Consider the following 23,751-nt stretch of genomic DNA (forward strand, 5'->3'; position numbering starts at 1 on the left):
GACTGTGACTTTCCAGGCCGATGTCTAGCACGTCATCATCACCCTGAGCCTCGAGGTGATAATGAGATGGCGCTGCGTCCTGTACCGTTTCGGCTAACCCGTCCACATACTCCATATGGTCTGCCCAGCTGGAAGCAGGGGCTGCCCAGCTGGAAGTGGAAGCTTTGGCCCCTTCATCCTCGTCAGACTCGGACGAAACCGGATTCCTAGACTCGGACAGCAAGGGGTCTTGTTGTGACACGGTAGCCTCTCCCAGCACTTTCTGCACAAACTTGACCCGCCGTTCAAGCGTGGAGCGCCGAAGCTGGCTACAAAAAGCACAAGCGGTCGGCTCCGACAACGCTCTTCTGGCGTGGACAATTCCAAGGCAGACGGGGCATGCTTCGTGCTGGTCCTTTTCGTGAAGCGTGAAGCCGCACTCCTGAGGACAGGGGCGAACGGAAGACTTCTGCTTCGCCATTTTTTGCTTCGTTCTCATCCCGAACCACGAAAAGTAAAAAATAGACAAGCCGAAGAAACAACTAGCGCTCAGCGGGTAGACACGCTAACCAGAAGGCAGCAGTAGCTAACACCAACAGGAGCAGTTAAGCTAGTTTTGGAAAAGAAAACAAGAGCGATGCTATCTAGCAGCAGCTAGAAAGCACGGATTTGAAGTTAGGTGTTCTCAGCGAGGTGAAGAGCGTAAGAACTGAATAATGACTGTTATGGGGGTGTATTTATATGCAGGCGGGGCCTGCCACCCGTCATCACACGTCATTTGCCTTACAGCGTGATTAAAGGTGTCTTCAGTTAGGCCACGCAGGGCGTGATATCCCATACTCTATGTGTTGTACCGAGTGAATCGACTGAAAGGGAACTTCCCGTTAGCTAAGTACAGCATAATGGCAGAACTGATACAACTTCTACACCTTGAAGCCTGTCTGCTACACAGTCTTACGTTAGCTAAACAGATCAATATGCAATGTGTGCTGTATCTGACATACACTAAAGATTTTATTTTAGCAGAAAAGGCTTTGGACTAAACTGTTACTCGTGTTAGCCACGTTAGCACCAAGTACAGCTAGTCAATCAACCATCGCTGTGTTCAGGGAAGCGCTGATTAATAATCGAGAAATAAATATCAAGCCTGGAAACTTGATATCTAACGGACTGAATGTTATGTTTTTAACGTAATCTTTGCTCGTCTTGTGGGGAGCAGCTGGTTGCCACGGTAACAGGTGTGCTTAAACTACAAAGAGAGTGGTTTTGAGTTGATCACCTGTTCGGGTTATTTTACCTTTGTTTACCTTTGCTGTGGCGCATTACAGCCGCTGTAGTTTCTAAACGTTGGATTAATTACCTCGTTCGTTTGTGAGTTTACTTCATTCACAACAAACATCAAATAGAACAAATATATTTCATAAAATTTTAACAAACAAATGGCTTCTACCGTGGTAATTATGTGAAATTAAATTAATTATATCCCAACTTCAGAAGATTTGCCTTTACCTTTACAGAGCTCTTTGGTTCCTGCTATCAGTCTGTAGTTTCTCATATTGACGTCATCAAACCAAATGTCAGATCTACCATAACTGACTGACACCTGCTGGCCTCAGGTTTGCAACCTGAGGCCAGCCTCAGTCGGCATTTATTTAATTGCCGACTGAGAAACCAGTAACTTCCTCCCATATGATGACATGAACTTGTTAGTTCTTCTGACCATTGTAGTAGTAGCAGATATATATTGCGAACATCCGGTAGAAATGATGCACCAATCGAGTCATGTTTACATAGAAACAACGCGCTGCGAGGCTTTGCTTGTGAGATTTGCGGTCACGTGGGTCAGTTGTGGGCGGAGCTTGGTAAGGTGCATTTGGAGCGGTCACATCCAAACAACACGGCAACTGCATCGGTCACGTGGTTTTCCTTAAAATGATACGAGCACCAACACGAGCTTTCAGCGCCTCTGCCAGGTTTCTGTGTCATCTGGCCCATCACAAATCTATCTATCTATCTATCTATCTATCTATCTATCTATCTATCTATCTATCTATCTATCAAATTGACAAAACACTTACATTTAAAACATCAAGGAACATCACATTTTTATGTTAAAGCCAACACTGTAAGTCTATCTAAAACCCACAGATAACCTGTTGTCGCCACTTGCTGATTTCTTTGTTCCCTCAAATATTCGTCTACATTTTCTGAAGAGTTTGAAGTATTCAATTGGCTTTAGTTTGATTGATAAACCCTGTAGTCTGTAATCCTTCAGTAGGTCCAGTTATTAAGTATACTATACTTGGTCTTCAAAATCTGTAATTTCTAAAGAAAGCTGTATGGAGTGTTCCTAGCATTTCTTCACAGCCTTTATCCCTATTGGCATACTCATGGCTCTTCAAATGTAACTATGAGTTTATTTTGTTTGCTCTTGAGGCTTTGTGGATGATTTTTTTCTTTCTGTATAAAGTCTTTTAGGCAACTCCAAATGAGGAGTTTTCCCTTTATGTCAATGCTGAGTGTCACAATTATATTATGTGGGAATGATACAGCCAAGTTTTGAAATTAGTTTTTTAGCTTGTGTATGTCTTCCATGGAAATGTCCTGGTTATATAATCAATAGAAGTGAAAAAAAGGGAAAAAAATCTTTCAAAATGAAATAACCTGATGATTCCTGAGCTTGCCCTTAAAAGACACTTTAATCTGTTACAGATTAATATGCATAACATTTTTCTAAGGTCAAGCTTTCACCTGTTCAAGTAAAAGCTGCTCTGATGATGCAAGGTGATGTACCTAGCAACAGCTTAATTTGGTTTTAATATGAGTATGTGCTTCAAGATGACCTGGACCTCTGAGTGTTTAATTTAGACATCAAATATTTTGGTATATCTGCCTTGACATAATCATGCACTATTTTTTATTTATATGTTTTAACGGAAAATACACTGCTCCGAAAGCCCAAGAACATAACATCTGACACAGCCACAAATGGGCAAAAGAGAGTTATTTTCACCACTCTTACAGTATTTAAGAAGACTAAATGGAGGGGATAGGACTTGAACAAATATCTAAGACAGATGTATACCATGCATTGTATCAAAGGTTCTTTTTAAAACTAGAAAAATGTCTTAATCGCTGAATCTACTGTATGTTGGTTTCAAAAATACTTTCAGAGGGCTGTGTGAATTTTCTTCCTTCCTTTCTGTTTTGTTCACAGAACATTTTGACCTTCAAATTACTCATTATGGTTATTTAAGTGCACAGCTTTTAATATATTTCTATTATTATGCACTTATTGCTGGCTTCTACGGTGTATAGTGTGATGGCAAATTGCCATAATTTCAGTAACATTTCAGCAGCCAAGGAGAATGATGGGTGACAGTTAACTACTGAAATTTGCATGTTTTGCTTTTTTTTTCCCTGCAGCAGTTTTGAAAGGTAAATGATGACAGTCAACATTTATTTTTTTCTTATCTTTGAGTTAATGTAAATAGTTTTTAATGTCTTCAGATTTCTCACTCTTCTCATGCTTTGGGATTTATTTCAAAGCAGGTTTAGACAAATATGAATCATGCATGTAACGTAAAACCTGTCACATAATTAGATAAGCACCATATTTTCTTGCAATTATTCAAAACAATTTTGCTGCACATAATTTTTCTGCACTACATAGTAAAATTGCATTGTTCATTTTAAAATGTCTACAAATTAACAGACGTCCCCTCACACTCATAACTAAACACATTTCCACAGCATATACAAGTAGGAGCCAAAAATCCATTCTGCATTGTCTAGCAGCAACATCAATAACTGCAGCCTTTTAACTTATCAATGTATAAAATGGAATTAAAACCTAAGCCTTAATTTTCTGTAAGTCTCCCAAGGGAATAAATACGGTCATATCCAATCAATTTGAATATTATTAAAAAGTTTGCTTATTTCAGTAACTGAATTCATTGAGTGAAACACACTTAACACACACACACAGCCTGATGTTTCAAGCTTTATTATGTTAATTATGATGTTCCATTTACAGCTACTGAAAACTCGACATTTAAGAACAGAATATTACATCAGACCAATCAAAAACATTTTAAATACAGAAATGTGGGCTTGACAAAACATATTTACCATCATAAAGGTTATTATTAAAATGTACTTTTAATATTGTATTCAGACCTCATTGGAAGGTTAATTCTACTTTGTACATGCTCTCTCTTTGTTCACTAAATCCTTATGTATGGTCTAACTAAAAGAAAGCAGGGACAGTAGATATTGTTTTCCAGTTTTCTCAGTCTTTACTGGTAGATGACTGTACTAATGTATTTATTTCTTGGATTTGATAAACAGCTTTCAATGAGACTGGTTGTGACCCAGTTGAATGTGTGGGATGATGATTGATGAATCTTTTTGTGAGAAATGTTTTACGATTTTATACTAATTATTTATTTTACAATTTTTTAAGCAGTATTCAATATGTTGTAGCAGCTTTCTTCTGTCCAAAAAAATTATCCCAAATGAGACAGGTTCTCTTTTCACTGTTGTGTCTGCATTTCAATGTGTTGTCCAGGTGAAGACAGATCTACAACATGTCTTTGTAGCTGTGTCAAGTTCTCCACTGTGATCTTATTCCCCAATAAATGCGCTCTATTATGATCAAATGACTATGGACCGTTTGCCCTGATGTCTTTGATCATAAAAAACTTTGAGCAAGTTCTGTTGAAGTATCTGAATGAGCTCATAGAGCTCCTGCTGGATCTCCTGCAGTTACCAGGCACACAGGTTGGTAGATGATGCAGTCAAAATGAGGTTATACTTTGTCCTGTTCCACATAGGGATGTATGCCAGGATCCTTTAGGACTTCAATAAAGCCTTAAACACCATCATCTCAGATATCCTCCACCAGAAGTTCAATCAGCTCACATTGCAGCTCTCCACCTGATAGTGGATCACTAGCTTCCTGACTGACCAGCAGCAGGTCAGGCTGGGCAGCATCTTCTCCCAGACAAAAACCATCAGCACTGGTACTCCCTAATGGTGTTTTCTTTACCCTCTGCTCTTCTCCTTGTACACAGAAAATTGCTCTTTAACGGATCTCTCTGTGAAACTACAGAAGTTTCCAGATCACACCATTGTAACTGGTTTGGTTCAGGACAGTGATGAGTCCGCATACAAACAGGAAATATATCAGTATGTCCAGCGATGTGGTCAGAACCACCTGGAGATTAAGCTTCTCAAGACTGTGGAGAGGGCAGCTGACTTTTGGTGAACCAGATTTTTTTAATAAGAAAAAGTGTCTGTAAATGAATGTACATATTGCTCCATTATCAATATTTTCTTTTCTTTTAAAGTCTATGCATTTATACATTACATCTGTACAAAGGGAGCATCTCCTTATTTGGTTGAAGACAAACATCCAAAAACAGAGGATTCCATGACCAAGGTGGAAGATAAAACATTTTAGGTGAGTGGAAAGCTGTGGGTCAAGTGTGTATGGGATTTTTGCTGGGAGCAAGGGAGGAGGATGCGGAGCCAGTTCCAGAACTGAACCTACTGAATACTGCGTGTACTTCATTTCAGCCTGAACAGACATCCATCTATCTGATTTTCCTTCTGCTTGAAGCATGTGATATTCTTCATCTCTGGACACACATCTCTCATATTCTCCAGCAGGAACTTGCTCTCCAGCCTCTCTGCTGTTTTAATATTTATTTTTATGTATACTCTTCAATAACTTAGCACTCCCTGAAGGAAAGTTCTGCCAGAAGTAACGGGGTAGAATAATGTAACAAAATAATGGTTATCTGTCTTTTTATACATACTCTGTTCTCTGTTTTTAAAGTAACAAATCCAAGAAGTGTTAAATAACAATTGCCACAAATAGATTAGCTAAAAACTAGACAGTTATACAAGAAAAAAGCCCCAAAGTGAAGATTTGTCCAGATATGTATATTATTTCAAATGCCAGTTATGCTGGATTTTATTACAAGAAATGTGATTTACTTTTTATATTAGTGTATATGTAAGACATTCCTGGGGGCTCATTTTGTTGTGCCAAGTAAAAGAATATCTCTTACATTTTGCAGCTTCCGTTGAATGACTGCACTTATAAAGATGAAGTGCTCTGTTCCCTGCCACTCTATGGGGGATGTACATCAAGTGGGGGGACAGTCAGAAGTACTTCTGTGAAAATAGCACCCTGGTGTGAGATCTATAAATGGTTAAGCAATACTTCATATTAAACACTTGTTCCACACATTGGAGAACATTTGTAGGTCTCTCTCTTTTTAAAGTCAGCCCTGCAGATTTTTGTATTGTAAATTCTGCCACAGCTAAAGCTTTGAATGAACCTTTTTCAGAAAAATATACATGAAAAAATAAAACAAAAACCTTTCATTTGTAGATATAAAGACATTTTTTAAAAGCTGCTAATGGTATGCAAATAGGGCCTATAAATATTTAGCTTTGCAATAAGCATCAAATACACCACAAATGTACGTATATCTACTATTAAATACGTCTTTTTGTGTGTGTGTGTTTACTACTCTGCTATAAACAATCGGGCTAAAAATACTAAAAACCAAGTCATATATATGAGCAGCAACCGTCCTAATCATTTTTAGATGATTAGGATGGTTGATAGTATAAAAGTGAAGTTAGAAAAACAACTTTTTACTTTGTGGCATTTTATAATTCACTGAACTTGAACTCATCCATTGGTCTGAGCTGAAATTAATTAGTTTTATGCTCAGCTAGAGCTTACATATTTGTAAATATATTGGATCTTTTTGGCTATTTTGTCAACTACCCTGAGACTGCCCTTTGTTGTGAATCTGTGCTATATAGATAACATTGATTGAATTGAATTGTTACTTACATGACCAGAGACAGGCTTCTTTATTCAGTTAATAAGATTCTTAATTAGACATTTAATAAATAATTCCAAGAGAGTTGTTTTTCTCAGAATATTTACTCTAATTTTGAAACCAAATAACAGAATGACACACTGTATAGGCGCTGTGAATAAAATTGATCCTACATTTTCTTTTTCAGCTGGAGCAGTCAGCACTGCCCCTTATCAAACTTTGGTTGTGAATTATTTTGTATTTACTTTAAATGACAATATGGTATTAGAAAAATTATATGATAGAATATTATCCTATGTACTTCTTTGCAGCAAATGAGCATTACAGCAGCATGTCTATCAGTGTTCCAAAAACATGACCTTTTAATTATGGTACCAATTAACCTCTTAGGATTAATTGGTACCAATTATCATAAATAGTCTTTATGTATTAGAGTGTGTGCGCATGCTTGTTGGTTCAACAAGCAATAACATATTAAATTCTTTTGAAGGTAAATATCTTAATTATTAGCTATTACATCCATTGCATCTTTAAGGTTTCTGAATGATGGCAAACAGGTGTTATAAAGAAGGTTTAGTGTAAGTTGAACGATTTGATGTAATTTCTCATCTGTGTTTATACTGTGGAGTTTTGACTTACCTGCATGGGCTGTTGGTTTTAGAAGTCATCTTCTTTCCAGCACAGCCAGGAACCATTGTTCTGTGATTACCCCCGGGATTCCAACTTGGTCACCTCAAAGGCAAGCAGATTGTGTTTGTCAGCTTGTTTGTGCACATATCAGTCAACTGTGGTGTACAAGCATGAAAGTGTTGCCTTCTCATTTTTATCTAGTTTGATCTTGTTTTACTTAACAGCTGTAATTGTTTCATCCTTGATGTATATTACTGTTTAATTAGGTGATCTAAATGATAATGTGATTGCAATTACAAGTCTTAATAAATATTTAATCTAACCACAACATGATCTTTCACGTTGTGAGGGACCAGTACAAAAAGTGTGAATCCTTATAATTAAGACAGACCAGGACGAAGTTGGGCCTTTAGCACCAATTTATTGCGAAATATCAATTATTATGTTGCTGCAGAGGGAAACTTTGTTGATGCCTATGAAGACCTTTTTTTTTCTGGAGAGTGATGCTCACGTTTGGCTTTAATGGTCACATTAGTCATTTTGCTGTGATGGTTGCCATGTAGTAATTACAGTAATTATGCTCTTAGACTGTGAAACTAAAGCTTTGAAGGTCACACTGAAAATTAGCTTCTTTCCGTCGACATCAGACAGCTACAAGTCTTAGTTTCCCTTCTTTAACTATGTGTAACTCAATTCCAGTTTCTTAAAGTGTGATAAAATGCATTAATAACAATGTTCATTCCTGGAGTGAAATGTCAAGGCTTGGACCTTTCTGAGTTGTCATCCATGCCCTTTCCTTGTCCTTGGGTGAAGCACACACTTATGCTCTTTGGGGCTTTTTCTGAGGGGGATACGGAAAGGAATGCTTTTATTGATGCAATAAAAATAGTTAACCAACTTTTAGCAAACCTTTTCACTCCCAGTGATCCATGTTCCATTGAAACATCAGTGCAGATGCAATGATAAAGAATTAGGCTTTGGATGTTGGGCACAAAGTATCTGACATGGTTTAAACTCTTTTTGTACCTGACATTATTTTTAAAACAAATACAATTCCTTAATATTAATCAACATTTGAGTTGAGTATTTTGTCCCAAATGGCAACAGGAGGAACAACATAGATCAGTTGGTTACTGAACTGGTTGTTGGCACACTCTTAATACAAAACAGCAATATAGTTGAGTCTGTTTTCATTAGAGTTTTAGATAACAAACAAGACTATTTTATAGGTACAAAGCAAACATTTTAAAAGTACTAAACATAGTACAACACAAGTGCACTTCTCTGACAAAAGAAAACAAAACATAAAACCATGCTTTACTAAAACACAAATGCAAAACTACATATGGATTCTCTATGAACCATCTGCTGATGTGTATGTATCATGTTTATTAATAAATAAATAAAACAATTGCTCTCTGCATGGATTAACCCACAATAATTGGCTTTAACAGTAAGTCAGTGTATGAGCCAAATGAATAAGATAATATTTGACTGCAGCTGCATTCTTAGTTTATTTCAGTATTTTAACTTGTCTTTTAGGTGTAGCATTTGCTTGAAGCTACTCTTATGTGCCTTGATTGCTACATTTTTCTTGCATAGTCAAATATGAATATGCACCCATCCATTTATTTCTAATTTGCTGCTGGTCCACCTGAATTTCCTCACTCTGTGATAATGAAGGATATTTCTATTCTCTTCTTTTATAAAAAATTTGATTTGATACTTTTGGGCCGCATACATTAGTGCGCTAAATCGTTCTAAATTTGTCCCATCCAGGATTAATTGTAGTCTTTATTCTCTTTGAACTCAGACAATTTGTAATTAACATTTGACCTATATGCTCTTCAACCTTTCAGTGTAACAGCTAATTCAGGGAAACTTGTCCCATGTAACCTCATTAGATCACTGGGTATGTGTGTAAGGTAATGAAGGAGTAACTAGAAGATAAAAGGCCTGGTAATCAGGTTTTACTGCCAGAACATTATGTTGAAACAACATAGCTTGAAAAAATCTGGGGTCTATTTCAGGCATTGAAGTAAATGTCCTAAGAAAACCATGGTAAAGAGTGGCATCTTAAGCTTACCAAGCATTATACAGTTTTTTACACGCCTACCTCTTGAAATAATATTCACATTTCTTTCACAAATGTAAAAATTGACTGATACTTTAACTGGAAGCATTTACATTGGTCAGATGAGACAAGGAATATTGACTGTTAAATATGGTGGAGGAGCTATGATGATGTGTTTTTCTTCTAATGTCATCATCTATACATTACCAAGAGATCTGAAACAGAAATTTAATTAACTCTGTCTAGAACACTGAAAATAGGTCATCAGTGGACCCTTAAAGAGGAAAATTATACCGAATATAAGGCCAGACTCACACAGGAATGGCTCATCACACAAAAACATTTACATTCTTTCCTGTTTATCTCAGCCCCCACATCTACAATAAACCCATCAAAAGCTGTAGAATTAGCTCAAAAGAAGAAAATAGTGGACCATAGAATTTTGACAATCAAGGCATTTTCTGAAGATGAATGGCTTGTATGCTTTAGCCTTTTAAATATTACAGGTGAAGGCTAAGTGGTTTCATTTTCACAATTTCTAGATATCTACTGTGAGGAGAAACTATCATATCCTTTGCACAGATATGATTTTGACTCATTCTTTCACATTTTCAAAGTTTTGGAGGATTATTCATTCCAATCTGTAGTTGTTTTCATATTTTTCAGATGGATAAAAGTCAGCTTGGCAATTTTAGTTTCCTTTTCTGAAACTAATCAAGAGTTTTTTCAGCTTTTTGTTTGGGGCTGTTGTGCAGAACCACATTGTGGTGATCTCTGTTTTTATTAATCATGCCACTCTGTAAAACTTTGCTTGATGAGGAACTTGTTTAAGCCGTCAGTTAGAACTACAGTATGTAACTGATATGGTTTTGCACATATCAGTAGAATTGCAGCTGTCTTCTTAGTTTTTTTTAACCTTTTGCACATTATTTTCTTTAATGTGCAATAATTATTTCCTATGTTATTATTTTTTTACTCATAAACTTTTTTGTGAATTTTTGTGCATTGTGTTGATTTCATTGTATTTGTGGATTACTCTGGGCAGTGATGATGCCTGTTGTCATTCTTTGAAGAAGAGAAAAACAATGATGTATTCAACACTTACTCTACGTGCTGCATGAGGGGAAAACACAAAACAATGCTTGTTCTGCAGTTCACACACTTTACCATGAGAAGCATCAATAAGGTGTGAATCTGCAAATCAATGATTGTGTATCATGTGATGCCAAGTGTTTTGTCAGATTAAGATTTTCCCAGATATAAACGGAGAATGTCTGGACTTACTCAGAACTTCTGTGAAGCCACAAAAAGAAAAAAAAAAACTAACTATCTTATCACATACTGTCACATACTATTTTGTTTGTTGGTCTTGGATAAACTCACAAGAACCACAACAAATACAGAACATAGTTGTTATTGCCTCTCAGTCCAAATACATTCCACATGTTTTATGTAGGTTCAGAGGATTTGTTGTGCTAAATAATTACTTAGAAAGACACAAAACTTACTGAGCCAGCTGCAGAAATTTTGAAGATACTTGATAACAAAGCAGAAGTGTTTTCATTCGCAACTTTAATAACACATTCTGAAACTCTAAACAGACATTGTATTATGACCATTGAACAGTAATAACACTGATCAGCTATTTAGCATGTAAATGGGCTAGGCATATTAGGCTTGGAATGAACAATTTTATCCCCAAAACTGTGCTACAAGTAGGTCAATATGGGCATGTTTAAGGATTTCAACAAATTTGTGATGATTACGCAAGTAGATCAGCAAATCTCTAAATCTGCAGACCTTATGGGGTGTTCCTAGTCTGCAGTTGATAGTGTCTATTAAAACTGTTCCAAGGAAGGAACAGTGGTGAACCAGAAGCAGGGCTTTGGGTGGCCAAGGTTCAGTGATGCATGTTGGGAGTGATGGCCTGCCATTGCGGTCCAAACCAATAGAAATGCCATACTGGACTTTAAATTGCTGTAGGTGTTAATGCCGGTTCTGACAGAAATGTGTCAGAAAATATATTACCACAGTTTGCTCTAGGTGGGGCTGCAACAGCATTCCCTGATGTCTGTGGGGTCTTTAAGCAGGATAATGTGACCTGCCACAGAGCAAGATTGGACTGGGAATGATTTGAGATACACAGCAACGGGGTTGCAACTTATGGGACTTAAAGAATCTGCTATTAAAATCTTGGCGCTAGACACCACTATGCTAACATTTATGTCATTGTCTCAATAGGTCCAGGACTGTAAAGCAGAGCAGTGTTTTTATTGTGGTCCTTTTGAAGACATATGGTTGAACAACATAAATATACACCAAGAGGGACAGCATACAGTATTGCAGCTGTGCCAATTTATGAATTTCAGTGAGAAGAAGAGTTTTGCATGTAGAACAAAACTGATATTTGCTTAAGTATATTCTTAAAATGTGAAATAACTCATAGGACAATTTAAAAGATTGATGATGGTAACATTTCAGTTTTAACAGCCAGATAAATACAAGCTGTTAGATATTAACATTCCATTTGAAAGAAAAATATATTTTGATGTTTTATGACCAGGTAAAAAAAAGTTACAACCACTGATTCATAGAAAACGGCATGAATTTTTTTCTCACTTCAAGATGTCATGCGATAAAATGTCTTGTGTTTCTGTCATGTCAACTTAGACAATATGCCTCTCTCTTATTTGTGTTGATTAGTCTTAAAGAAATACACAAACCATTGTTGGTAAGAATCCCCTGAGAGCAACAAAGCTGTCTTTGATGGCATGCTTGGCATTCATTACTGATAGGGATAAATCGTTTAGACACAAGCCATCTGTGAAGAATAAATTAACCTAACCCAAAAATAAGAAAAAATAAAAACAGCTAGAGAAACCAAATCATGGAGCATAAAAACCTGCCGTATGACATTCAAAGACAACACATTCCACTGTACTAGGTCAGCAAAAATACAAATATTGAACTTTATTCTCTTTTTTTGTGATATACATAAATATTAAATCTTATCTGATCACTTCGGTCACACACTCGTTCTTGGACTTGTCTAAACATTCTGATTTTGTAAGTCATGGGAGATGTATGTGTGTCTGATTCTGTTGAAGAAATTGAAACATTATGTTCAAGTAAAAAAAAAAAGTCATTTACTTTTACAAAGATTATTTGTGTGCTTTACAGCTATAAGAGCCATATGAGGTGAAGAAAAAAGTCGTATTTAGTGCATTTCTTTTACATGAATTTAGTACATTGAAAACATTTATAACACTTTCCATTCCTTGGGTACAGCTAAGGCTTTTCAAATTACTTTTGAGTAATTTGTACAATTGATAGAACAGATGTTTAAAGCTTTGGTCACCATACTTTTGTTTGACTTCGCTCTAATCCCCACAAAGTAACCTCGGCTTATATACAATTTTGAAAATGTTGGTATTCTGATAAAATTAAGTGCTTGGGTACTGCTAAATAAATAAAGTTAACAAAACTATTATAACCAGAGAGATAGTATAGAAGGTAAATGGTAACAGAGGCTGTTCATACTTTGAGTGAATATTTTGTTGCTAATCTTTAGCACCTGAAGTAAAAGTAAAAAATCAAACAAAAAAACACACATTTATACGGTGCCGTAATGCTGCCACTAGAGACTTTCAAGAGCTTAATCCTATAGAGATCCAAGAGTATGATAAGGAAAAGAGCAAAGAAAACACTGGGGAAACAAACACTATTCATTCAAAAAGAGAAATTGTATCTGGTTCCAAAATATTTATCTCAAACCAGTCTGCATCATTTATTGATTTTAAAGTGTTGATGATGTATTATCCAGTGTTTAGATTTCCCATGCTTTGGAGAGCTTTCTGTATTTCTGTCTTCTTATACTGAGGTAGGTCTGGTTTAACATCCTCAGAACTGAAAGTTCTGCTGCAGTGCCCCTCACTGGGACAAAATTGTATTTACTGACATTGTAACAGAAAAAAACATCCCTGCAATAAATAAATTGAAAGCAGTTCAAAGGAGTATAAGAGAGTAAAATATTTTAAATTAGACATCCATCCACAACCAAATTCTAGTCCTTTTTAAAAAGTTGTGATCTTTGCTTTTACTCCAATTTCCACTTAGGATTTAACTTTAAGGTTTGAAAACAGTCAGTTAATAAAAAAAAAGCTTCCTTTTTTTGCTTTTCTTTGAACGTTGCATGCTTCTATCTATATTCTAAAGAACGAACAGTGGGCCAACATCTGCTCACATTAACACTTATAATTCATCTAGACACTGACAAGGCAGTGCACCAGCTATCGTCAGCATTGTAGCAAGCTAATTTTAACAAGAGCAAGCTGCCTGACAAATTGAAACCATGTTAACAATTAATTAGCATAAAACAGGTACAGAGTAAACAGGTGTTTGTTGACAAAAATATCATATGGCAACTGTCCACACAAAAACACACTGTTATCACTGAGTGACTACAACACCCACAAAAGCGAACCAGTATGGTTCCATAACATTCAAGATCAAAATGGGCACAAGAATAGATGCACATAAATCTCATCCAGCGTGGAAGCCAAACGGAAAAAAAATGGAAAGCATATAACATGCGTGTTCTTCAAAACCTTTTCTTCCAGCTCAAAGAATGGTAAACAGACAATAATGCAGCATACCTCCTGCTGTGTCTTTGGCTGCTTACTTACAATTAGTTGACTGGCAGATCAGCTGACCAAGGTTTGATTTTCAGAGTGAGGTTTCCTTGTATGATCACAAAGGAGGCAATGCATTGTTATCTGACAACACATCTCTTTCATATTCCTATAATTAAAGACTAAATATTATATTTGAATTTACATTAACCTGATGTGAAAAAACCTGCATTAAAATATTCTATTTTTCTTCTTGCCCAGACTCCTTTCCTTACTCTGCTTCCATCTGTTCTTGTTGTCATAGTAAATGAGCAGGCAGAACATGGGGTAAAACAATAGAAAGGAAAACAACAAGCCAAGTCTCGCCTGCAGATCTCCATCCATCTAAAGCTGACTGCATGTTGAGCTGCCCTTGAACAGAGCATAAGGTGCAAACACTTCAACTCTTTGGCATGTTTATTATTATCTTTGATGTAGAATATAATTAATTGGATACTGTGCAGAAACCTTCTAGAACTTGTAATGAAAATCTCACTATATGAGGTCTGTGATGTAGCTGATTCCATGCAAGATAAAACATGTATAAACACTAATGAGGGTTAGACAGATCACCTCATAGTGGGAAGTAGGTTTATGCTATCTGACAGGTACCAAACTAATGGGACCACCTGAAGACAAAATTTTGGATAGCCCCAAATTTAAAACTCCTTGACCCACTGACAGATCATATTTATGCTCCTGATTGTTGTAAGGGCATTTTTCACAGCTCTCTGTGAGCAATTTGGTTCACTGTCCACAGAAGTGAATGTTAAACTAGGTTGACAAAACCAAACATCCACAAAGTTAAGTAAAGGTCCTCTGTGACAAAGAGTTTAGAAGGACCTGTGTGTAAGTTTTTTTTTTTACTCCTGTCATGTCTATTGATTTTACGAGGTATACTTGGTGAAGGAGCTTTGTAGTGTAGAGGTCAGTCAAAGGCGTGGACTAAAACCTGCTGTTAGTGTTGGAACACTCCAGAGGATTGACCAGAACTGTTGAGAAGGTTGAGTCTATGAGTTATGAACTAAAAAAGTACATGGTAGTCTTTCCAAAAAATATATAACCATTTTACAAAAAGGACATTGCAATATCTACAGTACTCTCAAGGGAAATTAAACAAATTGGTAAGAAACTACAAAAAGACCTTAAATACTTTAGCTGACAAAGGTCAATATGTTTTTACAAAAGTTCATTTGCATTATTTTGTCAAATTGGCAGAATATTATGCTCTATATGCAAGTTGCTGAAATAACAATAAAAAAGAAAGCACAATTTCAATAAACATCTTCCACCTTGAACAAAAATGTGTTGGAAAAAAAGGTATAGCCTCGACTAGAGCTATACAATATGTAAATGTGGTTGAAAAGTAAAAAGGTAATAAAAGTTTTCCACAAAAATTGTGAAAATAAGCTTTCTTTCAATATCCCTGTTTAAGAAACATTTTAAAATAAGATCTAAAAAACATACATTTTCAACTTATTTCAATTAATCTTAGACACAAAGTGATAGGCCAAACTGAAATAACCATAAATTATGATTAACATGGATGACCAGTGTTTGCAAAGTGTTTTGTTACATCAAAGTTAAGATAAAAATGATTGTGTTCCAAAAACATTACTATTGTTCTCCATATGCTTGTCTTCTGCAATTACAAAGAGAAACTTGAATGATTTTATTCTAAATTTATGTGACAGAACAACACAAAGTCTCACGTGATTGAGATGTGGAAGGAGATATACAAAATATTAATTTACAAAAATACAAATTTAAAACCTGTGAGTTGCATTTGGAACAACGTCTCCACCAGACTACATTAAATACTGAAATATTTGTCAATTCTACACTGTAAACTGATTCAAACTTTGTCATATTTAATATAAATAATATGTTAACACCAATTTTCAAGTCTTGCGGCAGGCACATAATTAAACTTAATTCTGGGCCATCCTAAAATATTTTAAACAAACTATTAGTATACAGAGCACCTCCATCACCTCCACCCTGACACACAAAACTGCCCCTACCTACAAACAATATAGAGAGCAGAACGCCCCCCACAAAAGAACACCTTATATGTTGTGTACCAATAGCTCTTTTTTATTCACAAGTAGTGTCTGAGGTCTCTTTCCTCATCAGTAACTAAAATGTAATCCTGTTCTGCAATCTGCCTTTCCTCTACTACATTCTTTCACAGGATATTTATATCTGCACCCTTATGACTTTCATTCCATGGTCTCACTTAGAGGACACAAGACAATACTGCGCAATTATGGTGACATAAGATTCTGAGGTAATGACTGTTCATGTATCACTTGTAAAAGCGTGCTACCTGCTGTTAATGATCCTGTCACCTTGTTTAGGTCTCACTGTTGTATGTGGGGATTGCTCTTGAGCTCGGTTTAAACAAGTACAGCTGTGGATTTTACTTATTTAAGTCAAGGTAATTTGTCTGTGAGAATGGTACATCAAGTTGTGGCTCTAGGTCAGTTTATTTCCAAAAGTTGGAAATAGCTAGATTAAAAATCGACCCAAATCTTCTCCCTCCTTATCTTTTCAATGATTTGATTAAATTGCAAACTTTGTATGAATTCATGCCATATGATCTATTCCCTCTAAACAGCGTTTTCCCTTTCACCGGAGCAGATTTGAAAGTGTATAAAAATCTAGATTATGAATGGTAGGCTAATTGATGGTGGGGCTTCCCATGGTTACTACTGATTAGATACATGCCTTCTCCATGATGCAATATTTGATTGCATCTTACTAATCTCATTTACTTATGAAGTATATGAACATTAATCTTCTTACCTTGCAGAGGCGGTCCTAGCCTGATTGGCGCCCCGGGCAAACCACCTTTCTGGCGGACCCTCCCCAACCCCTCCATGAAATTGTTCATGGGGATCAGGGGTGCTGGTGTGATGATGTATTGGGTACTGTTGACATTCAGATCCCCTGGTTGCAAGAGTGGGGAGTGGGGGGATTTGACAACGAGGGGTGGGAACGAGGGGAGAGAGATGCCGCCCCTGCCCATGTCACCCATATCAGAAACCGCCACTGATTCATTACATTTGTGTGTGTGTTGTTGATATGCTTTATGAAAAGCAATGTAAATAAAATCACTATCTTCTATTAGGGATGCACCCAAAGGTTCATATAACTATAACATGTTTGATGTATGTTTGGAGTAGCAGTTTGAAAAACAAAAGCGTCTTGATCTTTTGGAACACTCACTCCGACACTCATGGAATGTATACAGACCCTCTTTCACCTCAGTGATCATGTGGCCATGAGTGCCATTACTCTCAGCATCCCAAGATAGCTGTAGGTTAGCTGTAACAATCTGTTTGTCTCTGGACAGTGACTTTGTGTTGGTGATAGAGAGTGTGAGGGATGGGAGGTGTGTGGAAGACAGAGACTAATGGATGAGAGGGTAGAGGGAGAGTAATGAAAACTGTCGGTCCACACTGAGTATCACATGACTCTCCTAAAACTCTTTTTTGACCCTATCTTTTTAGCAATTCCTTAAAAATTGAAGCCAGCTTTATACATTTATTTTATTAAATCACCAAAGAGCATATTCTTGGTTGAGTGGTTAACATAATAGGAAAATGTTTTTAAACTGTGATAATTATGTACCCAGTAATTCACATATTTATTTTTTATTTCTGTTAATGCTGTCCTGTGTTTAATTCTACTGCTCCTGCAATTACAGGTTAATTGTTTGTGGTTATGAGTTACTTTAAAATTAAAAGTGTATTTACAACAATGCTAGAAAAAGGCCCTTCAAACTACGCTCTCCCCTGATGATACCATCTCTCATCTCATTTTTTTCATACACATGCACACCAGATGTGATACTTTAACTGCAAAGGCGGTTCATGTTTGGGTTGCAGCACACACGAGAGTCACATTTTCTGCAACTGCATTACATGTTTGTGTGGTTTGCTTAACTGGTCTAAGGGTGGCAGTGTTGTTTCAAAATTCAGCTGCTCACCACTGAGGTTCCAAAAATCTATTCTGACAGTGATCTACTACTTGAGTGGAAGATCACTTCAAGCTAGTGTTCCCAAGTTAAATTTATTATTCATCCATGCTTAATATGATGCAACAGATTATATATTTGTGGAAATAATCCCCACTCTTTATTCTAAGACTTCAAATTAATTAAATGAATCTGATTTTCTTGTTAGTAACATTTTTGAATGCCACAAGAGATTCGATACATCTTTACAAATTATGTTCTATTTAGTTTTTGTGCATATGTAGATTATTTTGATACACTATTTGTACAGCAGCTGTAGAGTTCTGTAAAGCAGCTCAAGCCAACATACAGCAGGGGGCAAACCAGAGCCTGGAATAAATTGTAACTCGTGGAAAGAATTTCCTGTAGGGAAAATCTATTCCTGTCTTTTAAAGCTCACTGATGTCTGAATGTGTGTGTATTTGCTGAGTGGCAGGGGATCATGTGCTCTCAGAGCTGTCCCACTAAACTCAGTTGCATGTGTACTGCTTTTCCCCTGAATTAACCAATTCCTTTAACGAGCCACTGAATTCTGATCAAACTTTCATGGCGCTTCTTGATTTACAACTCCCCGATCAGTTTCCACCGAGGCTCCAACAAGGAACAGGCCTATCAGCGTCACTGCGTCATTTACACATTAAAAAGGCCTGCCGCTTCACCAATCAAATTTTCATAGAACATCACCTTTAAAAGTCAGAGATTTCTGGCGCTGTGTTCTTTGTGTGTCAGCGTGTGATAATCTCCTTGCCAAGTGATTTTTTAATATTTTTTTTTTACTTCAGTGTCACATCTGTGACTCTGTGCCTCACCAGTAAATGTGAATTTGGTTTTGCATGAGCAAGCTTATGTAAGCTGGAACTGAGGAGCGCATGAGTGAGGATAGAAAGTTAAGGGGATATTTTAAAAAAAAAGGAAAAATTAATTAAAAAGATATCATCTCCTTCTATGCTTCAGTGAAAATACTGGAGCTCATTCAAATATCTCCCATGTGCACAATCTTTAATTCAGCTAATATTAATAAACTCTGATGGAAATTTTCATAAATATATGTATTCCAACTGGAAAATAAAATTTGCCCTGACACATTCAGAAAACAGCAGAGCCAAAGATGCACAATAATATCCACAATGTGCTGCTCCGACCAGAGAGGAGCTTTGGACAAAAATAATCATGGCTAACAGACCAGCTAGGGGAGGTTGTACTGCAAAATACATTTATTTTTATTTTATTTTATTTTTTTTTACAGAAAAATTGCCCTTTATCATAATATTCGGATAGCTATTAGATAAAATAGTATATTGTCATTTCTGACCAGATTTGTTTTTTTTTCCCATTTGTGCAATTTTGCTAACTTGTGTCAAACACAATTTAGAAGATTCAAGTTTAAGACTCCAACTTGAGTCATACCTAATTCGCAAAAATACACTTCAGACTACACATAAACTTCTGCCCTAAAGACTTGAGCAATTCTATCTATCTCATGTAAAGAAGCAGATTTTTGCTGTGAAAGGATTTGCTTGATTACTAGCGAGGGAAATTGGTATATTAAGACTTGTTAGTAGCTCACAACTTGGTCAGGTTAGTTGTAGCTTCACAATAGTGACCATATAAATGATTACCCCACTTGAATGTTATTAAGTCAAATCAGAAGAAGAGGAAGATAATAAAAAAAGAGAAGAAATAAAGTAAGTAAGTGAAAAGAGAAGGCGAAGAAAGGACAAGAAATAAAGAAAAGATATGCACTCGCAGTAAAAATGGACAATAAAAAGAAAACATGGCGGAGCAGTGGTTGTACTACACGGACCATAAAAAGGGACGGACAATGACAGCGGTAGACAAGGGTAATGCAAAGCAAAGGTGAGTTTAGTGTCACTTTTGAACAGTGATCCTGTGGCGGGCCTGTGCGGAGCCTGATACATCTACAAACAAGCAGAGAAAAGCAGCCGGTAAGGCAGAGATTGTATTTTTGTGAGGTCGCACTGCTGGATTGCCTACATTCTGGATTAACTTCAGCCTAGCCACCGGCTCGTTAACGCCTGTGTTGTCGGCTGTATACTTTATTAATTGGTGATTTTGATGATTGAAATAATTGTTACATTGTGACTTCTTACTAATGGATTTGATGAAGTTAACAGTAAAACTATATATTAATTAAATAATAAGTAATTTAAACTAGATGAAATAACTTGAAAGTACTTGTAAAAGACACAGTCATGATATCAAAAAGTAAATATTTGAAATCTAAATATTAATTTGAAATGTTGCACTTCAAAGTTCACTACAGAACTCAAATTAGTTATCTTGTTTTTTTGACTTTATGCACTTTGGATTGATTCACTGTGGTTTGCTCAATATTATTTTCATGGTTTATTTAGTATTTTATTTTCAGTCTTAGTAAAATTAATTTATGTAAATTTCCCTTTTGGGTTGTTTGATTTTTTAAATTTATTATTATTATTATTATTATTATTATTATTATTATTATTATTATGTTACCTATTTCTGGACAAACTAAGTGAAATGTCCTGACACACTGATAAATGAATGGAGGATAAATGAAGAAAACTACTTTGGTCTTTTGAGTGGAATCCAGTTGATTTAAAAAATAAAAAAAAAATCAGCATACATGTATCCACCCTTTCTCAAGTGGGGAAAATGAGAACATGAGAACATTGAGAAATATGACATGTGAACCTATGGTACAAGTGACATTCATACTCTAAAAAAATAATAAAAAAGTTTTTTAAAATTGTAAGCAACAGTGACTCATGCATTTTTGATTCATACAGTACAACAAACTTAGATTATGAAGTTGAAAGAAAAGATGAAAAATTGAACTGATTTGGGCATGAGCATGTAACAGTAATGGAAAGAATGTTGCATGCAAATGGTATTGTGCTAATTGCTTTGACAGATTGTCAACATGGTTCTAATCATTTATGGCCTAATATCTCTCAGCCAAAAGCGTCAGGGTAAAAATCTACACAAGGAAGTACACTTGGTACAGAGATAACACATTTTTGGGTGGATCCTGAACAATAGGAGTTTTTTAGTGGAAGATAAACACTAATTATTTCAAGCAGTTTTACAGTCATAGTCATTTTAAATTCCTGAGATTCCTAATATTTGCTGTGGATCTTAAACTATAAACTGTTGCATTATTGTCTTTATATTAAAATGCATTAATTTAACCAGCCAATGTGGAAAAAATAATTAATTCAATTAAATGAAGGACTGACTTTTGCATTTGTTTCATAGAGTTTATTATCTGAGAAACAATATAAACAATTAAAACCTCCAGGAGTATTTATTGTTGACATATTTTGCATTTGAAAAAAGAAATAAATAATAGACATTCTGCCTCCATATGTTTGATATTCCTTTGGGACACACTCCCTGTTTTTAATGACTGGAAATCAAGGCAATTTCACAAAGTACTTTTAGGCTACAAGTGATTTCCTTTCTCTTTCAGAGTTTAATTGAAGTGGAACAATGTAAAGGTGGCTTAAGAACACAATATTATTAGTCCCACTTATGCTCTTCTCTGCACTCCTTTTAAAGTAATTTCAACATAGTTTGGAGTACCTTTATCTGCTTTTTTGAAAAAAAAAAAAAAAAAAAAAATCTGATAAAAACCCTGTCTTGTTATGACTTCACTCATTTTAATAACATTCTAGACCACAGATGGCCACTTCTTCTGCCCTGACTGTGGTTTACATAATGAAAAACACAAATTCAGTGTCTCAGAAATTTTTATTTATTTATTTTTTGAAAACAGGGAATGTTGGAAAATTGTGGTGTCACATCCTAATCAGCTCATTAACTCTAAACATCTGCTAAGCTTTCCTCAACCTCTTTATGACTCTCAGTCTGGGTTGGTAGTGATGAGGGAGACAGTTGACTTGACAGACCACAAGGGGAGTGATCCACTAAATGTCACTGCTGAAGAGGCTGGTTGTTCATAGAGTGGAGTATCCAAGCATCTTCAAAGAAAGTTTATTAGAAGGAAAAAAAAATGTGGTAGAAAAAAGTGCACTGGCATCAGGGATAGCTGCAATGTTGAGAGACAATCAAGCAAAATCCATTTAAGAAATTGGGGAGGCTTCACAAGGATCAGACTGAGACTGGAGCCAGCATATCTCAAGCCATTCTACATAGACGGATGCCACACATGTCTTTTGTCAAATGGATGTCAGATGGATGCCACATGTCTGCATTCAACAAGCCATTCCTGAACAAGAGGTTGGACTGTTGCTAAGTGTTCCAAAGAACTCTTTCCAAATGAAAGTAAAGTTTGCATTTCATTTGAATGAAGGTCCCAGAGTCTGTAGGAAGAGTGGGGAGGAACAGAATCCACATTGCTTGAAGACCAGCATGAAGTCAGTGATGTTTTATGGTGTTGATGTTCTTCCACCATGTTGTTTTATGCCTCTTAATAGAGACGCTAACTTCCTTTTACAGCAAGACTTGGTACTTGCCCACCCTGCCAAATGTACTATACGCTTGACCATGGTGTTACTGTGCTTTATTGGCTAGGAAATTGGGCAAACTTAAACCTTATAATCTATGGGAATATTGTCAAGAGGAAGATTAAGTCCAAAGGAGCCCAAAGCACTTCACATTACATCCAGTCATTCACCCATTCACCCATACATTCACAAACTGATTGTAACCACTGGATTGTAGCCACAGCTACCCTGGGGAAGTCTGACAGAAGTGAGGCTGCCTTGCACTGGCACCATTGGGACTTTTGACCACCTGCAACAGGCAAGGTGGAAGAAGCCTTGCCCAAGGACACAACAGTGGAAACGGACTAAGTGGGGGCTTGAACTAGCAACCTGCTTGTTACAGGACAAACTTCTACCTACCACTGTTACCACCGTCGCTCTGGGGTTTTCATTACATCTTGGCTGTACCACAAGCTGATTGCTCAACCAAGGATTGAGTGCACAGAAATTTACATACGTTTTGAAGATTTACATTTAATTAAAAAAAAATTACTTAATTTAAAATTATTTTTGTGTGATATTCCAATTTTTTAACCAATTAAAAAAACTGAATTTTGAGGTTTCATTGTCTGTAAGCCATAGTAGTACAATTTACAATAAATAAAGACTTTAAATTTAATTAGTGTAATATATGATGAATGATACAACACCAAAGTTTTACTTTTTATAATGACTTATTTTAGATACTTGCAATGGAGAGTGACAGAAAGTAAAGCTCCAGATACAACGTGTTGTAATTTGCATGGTTGAAATCTATGGAACGTAAAGACAGAACTTCTTATGATCAATTTAAATGAATGAATATATACAATTTGTTTAGGTGATGTGCTGAATATTTGTACAAAGACCCGGTCAACAAGTTATTTAGTATAATTTTTGTGTATCCCCCATCACACCCTTTGTGATGATAATTAGATTTTACAGTGAAGTGACACTGTCAACATTCATCATATTGTTTGACATGTTGAATTTCAAAGCCCTTGTAGAGCAGATGTAATGAATC

This window comes from Xiphophorus couchianus, chromosome 9 (genome assembly GCF_001444195.1).
Source record: "Xiphophorus couchianus chromosome 9, X_couchianus-1.0, whole genome shotgun sequence".
In the NCBI taxonomy this organism is placed as follows: domain Eukaryota; kingdom Metazoa; phylum Chordata; class Actinopteri; order Cyprinodontiformes; family Poeciliidae; genus Xiphophorus; species Xiphophorus couchianus.